Source organism: Pseudophryne corroboree, unplaced genomic scaffold (assembly GCF_028390025.1).
Source record: "Pseudophryne corroboree isolate aPseCor3 unplaced genomic scaffold, aPseCor3.hap2 scaffold_251, whole genome shotgun sequence".
NCBI classification, from domain to species: domain Eukaryota; kingdom Metazoa; phylum Chordata; class Amphibia; order Anura; family Myobatrachidae; genus Pseudophryne; species Pseudophryne corroboree.
The window spans coordinates 656,341-662,340 of NW_026969167.1; positions in this window are offsets into that span (position 1 = coordinate 656,341).

Here is a 6,000-nt window from a genome sequence, read left to right on the forward strand (position 1 = left end):
GGATGAAGACCCATGTGCTAGAGCCAAGCCGCAGGTACATTGAATGCTAGCAAGCTGAATATTTAAATCCTTTTTGTTCCGCAGCATTCCAATGCGGAAGATTCCATGGAACCAGAGATCCTTCCATTGAGAAGGACATGCTGCCTGGATGACTACACTGTGCAAATTAAATCACGGAGCCAGTTGGTTTGTGGGTGGCTCTGGTGACTGGGTGGTTGGGTGGGTGGTGTGTCGGAGGTGGAGCACATGCAAATGATTGTGTATCATCCAGCTAGTGAGAGTGAAAACTCATGCAGGAGTGTGCCTGCTTGTCAGTGGGTTATGCACCTTGCCAGACGTTAAATCTACATAGAGCAGCTGGAGGGGACAAGAGCAGGTTTGCAAAATATAGATAGAAGAGCATATATGCTGGCGCATTCTCCATGATTGTGTCAGCTTATGTTTTGGTGCACTGCACTTTCCTCCACTAAGTTTTAGCCATTTTTGTTAAGCTCAAGTGTAGTTGCTTCTCGGCCTTTTGGCTGTGATCTTGTATTGTGGTTGAAGGGTCTGCTGGAGGGAGGGATTGCTTTCTTCATTGGCAAAAGACCAAAGATATTCCAGGATGGAAGGCTTGGGAACACTATCCGTTTTTCAATTGTGGAAGAGTTGAAAGACCGGATTGGACTACATTCTATAGTAAAGGATGTCTTTCTATTTATTAATCCTCCCCTTATATGTGTCAGTCTTTCAATAAAGCTTCGGGCTTGTGATTCCCTCACCCTCTTACACTCCACACCCATAGCCTTATTAACTGTTGTATTATTGTACAGTTTAAATGTATAGTGCAGTTCATGATTTATAGTGTAGGCTGGCCTGTGCTGTAGTTCTTGAACTGTACTATACCGTCAGCATTTCTATTGTGTTTTGGCATTGCCGCAACGCGGTACTTATGTGTGTAATGTTTATGTATGTTTTTTTGCTTCTTTATGTGCATCGGTCCTACAAGTACTGAAAGCTCTTCTCCCATCTCCCTTTTCTTAAAAGCCATTTAATATATGGTTCCCAGATAGGGGACATATCAGATATTGCCTTTCAAAAGCATCAAATATCATACCACTTTTATTGCCATCAAAGATAAACATTGATTGTTTTCAGATATTGGCTTGAAAAAGCAGTTTTTATTGACATTAAAAAAACATACATAAACATTACACACATAAGTACAGTGTTGCAGCACAGCCAAAACACAATACAAATGCTGACGGTATAGTACAGTTCCAGAACTACAGCACAGGCCAGCCTACACTATAAATCATGAACTGCACTATACATTTAAAGTATACAATAATACAACAGTTAATAAGGCTATGGGTGTGGAGTGTAAGAGGGTGAGGGATTCACAAAACCGAAGCTTTATTGTAACACAGACACATATAAGGGGAGGGTCAATAAATAGAAAGATATCCTTTACTATAGAATGTAGTCCAATCCGACCTCTGTGCTCTTCCACAACTGAAAAACAGATAGTGTTCCCAAGCCTTCCATCCTGGAATATCTTTGGTCTTTCGCCAATGAAGAAAACAATCCCTCCCTCCAGCAGACCCTTCAACCACGATACAAGATCACAGCCAAAAGGCCGAGAAGCAACTACACTTGAGCTTAACAAAAATGGCTAAAACTTAGTGGAGGAAAGTGCAGTGCACCAAAACATAAGCTGACACAATCATGGAGAATGCGCCAGCATATATGCTCTTCTATCTATATTTTGCAAACCTGCTCTTGTCCCCTCCAGCTGCTCTATGTAGATTTAACGTCTGGCAAGGTGCATAACCCACTGACAAGCAGGCACACTCCTGCATGAGTTTTCTCTCTCACTAGCTGGATGATACACAATCATTTGCATGCGCTCCACTTCCGACACACCACCCACCCAACCACCCAGTCACCAGAGCCACCCACAAGCCAACTGGCTCCGTGATTTAATTTGCACAGTGTAGTCATCCAGGCAGCATGTCCTTCTCAATGGAAGGATCTCTGGTTCCATGGAATCTTCCGCATTGGAATGCTGCGGAACAAAAAGGATTTAAATATTCAGCTTGCTAGCATTCAATGTACCTGCGGCTTGGCTCTAGCACATGGGTCTTCATCCTGTGGCCCTCCAGCTGCTGTGAAACTACACATCCCAGCATGCCCTGCCACAGTTTTGCTATTAAGGTATGCTAAAACTGAGGCAGGGCATGCTGGGATGTGTAGTTCCACAGCAGCTGGAGGGTCGCAGGTTGAAGACCCATGTTTTAGCATGCCTGTTCTATGATGCATGTTCCATGATGTCACAATCAGCTTGGAATGGGGTGTCTAGCAGACATTTGCTGACAGCCACTTGAGGGAGACACACATCAGGAGATGCAGCATATCGGAGGTCTTCGATGCCTTTCCAGCAAATGCACACCACCTGCTGCTGGTCTGGACACAAAACAATGCCCACAATCGAAGTCCCAAAATGCCCAACTACAGGATTCATGTAAGTAGTGAATTTAGGAATGAATTTAGAAGTAGGAAATTAAGTTAGTTCACAAGTACATTCAAATTCAGATCTAAAGACTAAACACAAAACACAAAATAAGACTCCACAGAGCAATTATCAGGTGTCTTTATCAATTGTTGCATTTAAAAAATCAAGCAATTAGGGAACACAATGTTGCGACAATGTAACCCTATTTGCAAAATAGTACTAAATAAGTTTGTCGATGTAAGACATTTGCAAAGGCGCAAACAAAACACGCTGGAAAATGCAACTGAATCTGTTTTTGGAGGTTAGAAAAGATGCAGGATCAAGTAGCTCCATGGGTAGGGTGTTTGATTAGAATTCAACAGGTTATAGGTTTGAATCCAGGGTATGATAGTTTGAGGTGTTATTTAATAAAGTATGTTTATATATTAGTCACACATGGCTTACTTGTACAAATGGCATGTCACCAGTTAGTGCTGACTGCTGATATGCCTTTTGCACTAAAACAAATTAAAATGGTAAAAGTTATTGTACTTTAAGTAAAAATAAAAGCTAAAATATCAATCCCAGTTTTGGATTACTTTAATGAACAAAAAAAAAATGCATATAGCAAAGGATAGTTTCAATCTGCCTACCTCTGGGTTATGGGCCCAGCATGCTTCCATTGCAGTACTCTGCTGCACATGTAAGTGCAAGAGATCCTGAAGCACTCACTCATCATGCGAAAGTACCAATGTGTTTCTTCATTGGTTGCTGGAAGAAACATCTTACAAAAACTCTCCAGATTATTGACTTTTTAAAGTTTTTCTAGGAAACGTTCTAGATGAATGCTTATTAATCTTTGTCAGTATGTACTTTTTGCAAAGTGTCTCTGTGGCGCAATCGGTTAGTGTGTTCAGCTATTAATCAAAAGGTTGGTGGTTCAATCCCACCCAGGGACGTAATTGACCTTGTAATCAGATTTTGGTGATATTTAAGTAGACAAGTCAAAATTGCAAACCCCCTCTTATGGTGTAGGGTACCTGGCCTTCTCTGATGTAATCAGAGTTAGATTTGATTAAGTGATTTTATAAAAAAAACAGCTAGGAAGCACAATTTAGCAGTGGGTTGCAGAGAAAAAGAAAAATGCTGGCAGAAAAATCCAATTGAGTGATTAAACAGCTCTTCATTTTCTGGGTTTATTTTTATGATAACAAATTTGTTCTCTGAAAAGTGTCCACAAAGCCAAGTATCTGATTAACATCTTTGTAGGGATGTTTTTTCACCTATTACTAAATTAAACTTGCTTCATTGGAAAGGCAGCAAGATGCATCCTCATTTCAATATCTACGGAAATAATACAGGTTGACACCAGGAAACATTAACGCCACTGCATCTTTGCTGTTTTCTCATGTGGAAGTCTGTTTAATGTGAAAACAAGGTGATATCTAATTAGCACACAGGTAAGGAATTAAGAAAATCTTTATTTAAGGGTGAAGATGTTTCTCACAAAATCGTTGCCCCAATGCATCATTGAAATTCAAGCTGGAAAGATGATTTTAATATATCACTTGTACATTTTGTATTGCTCTTCTGGTGACAATGTAGTTTGTTTTTGTCAATTACCATTTTAATAATCGGGTAAAGAAAATTAATTGGATTTTTGAAAGAAAACAATACTGTCAATATACTATTAAAAAAAATTAAAATGGTAAAAGTTATTGTACTTTAAGTAAAAATAAAAGCTAAAATATCAATCCCAGTTTTGGATTACTTTAATGAACAAAAAAAAATGCATATAGCAAAGGATAGTTTCAATCTGCCTACCTCTGGGTTATGGGCCCAGCATGCTTCCAGTGCAGTACTCTGCTGCACATGTAAGTGCAAGAGATCCTGAAGCACTCACTCATCATGCGAAAGTACCAATGTGTTTCTTCATTGGTTGCTGGAAGAAACATCTTACAAAAACTCTCCAGATTATTGACTTTTTAAAGTTTTTCTAGGAAACGTTCTAGATGAATGCTTATTAGTCTTTGTCAGTACGTACTTTTTGCAAAGTGTCTCTGTGGCGCAATCAGTTAGTGTGTAAGGCTATTAACCAAAAGGTTGGTGGTTCAATCCCACCCAGGGACTTAATTGACCTTGTTATCAGATTTTGGTGATCTTTAAGTAGACAAGTCAAAATTTCAAACCCCCTGTTATGGTGTAGGGTACCTGGCCTTCTCTGATGTAATCAGAGTTAGATTTGATTCAGTGATTTTATAAAAACAGCTAGGAAGCACAATTTAGCAGTGGGTTGCAGAGAAAAAGAAATATGCTGGCAGAAAAATCCAATTGAGTGATTAAACAGCTCTTCATTTTCTGGCTTTATTTTTATGCTAACTAATTTGTTCTCTGAAAAGTGTCCACAAAGCCAAGTATCTGATTAACATATTTGTAGGGATGGTTTTTCACCTATTACTAAATTAAACTTGCTTCATTGGAAAGGCAGCAAGATGCATCCTCATTTCAATATCTACTGAAATAATACAGGTTGACACCAGGAAACATTAACGCCACTGCATCCTTGCTGCTTTCTCATGTGGAAGTCTGTTTAATGTGAAAACAAGGTGATATCTAATTAGCACACAGGTAAGGAATTAAGAAAATCTTTATTTAAGGGTGAAGATGTTTCTCACAAAATCGTTGCCCCAATGCATCATTGAAATTCAAGCTGGAAAGATGATTTTAATATATCACTTGTACATTTTGTATTGCTCTTCTGGTGACAATGTAGTTTGTTTTTGTCAATTACCATTTTAATAATAGGGTAAAGAAAATTAAGTGGATTTTTGAAAGAAAACAATACTGTCAATATACTATTAAAACAAATTAAAATGGTAAAAGTTATTGTACTTTAAGTAAAAATAAAAGCTAAAATATCAATCCCAGTTTTGGATTACTTTAATGAACAAAAAAAAATGCATATAGCAAAGGATAGTTTCAATCTGCCTACCTCTGGGTTATGGGCCCAGCATGCTTCCATTGCAGTACTCTGCTGCACATGTAAGTGCAAGAGATCCTGAAGCACTCACTCATCATGCGAAAGTACCAATGTGTTTCTTCATTGGTTGCTGGAAGAAACATCTTACAAAAACTCTCCAGATTATTGACTTTTTAAAGTTTTTCTAGGAAACGTTCTAGATGAATGCTTATTAGTCTTTGTCAGTATGGACTTTTTGCAAAGTGTCTCTGTGGCGCAATCGGTTAGTGTGTTCAGCTATTAGTCAAAAGGTTGGTGGTTCAATCCCACCCAGGGACGTAATTGACCTTGTGATCAGATTTTGGTGATATTTAAGTAGACAAGTCAAAATTGCAAACCCCCTCTTATGGTGTAGGGTACCTGGCCTTCTCTGATGTAATCAGAGTTAGATTTGATTAAGTGATTTTATAAAAAATCAGCTAGGAAGCACAATTTAGCAGTGGGTTGCAGAGAAAAAGAAAAATGCTGGCAGAAAAATCCAATTGAGTGATTAAACAGCTCTTCATTT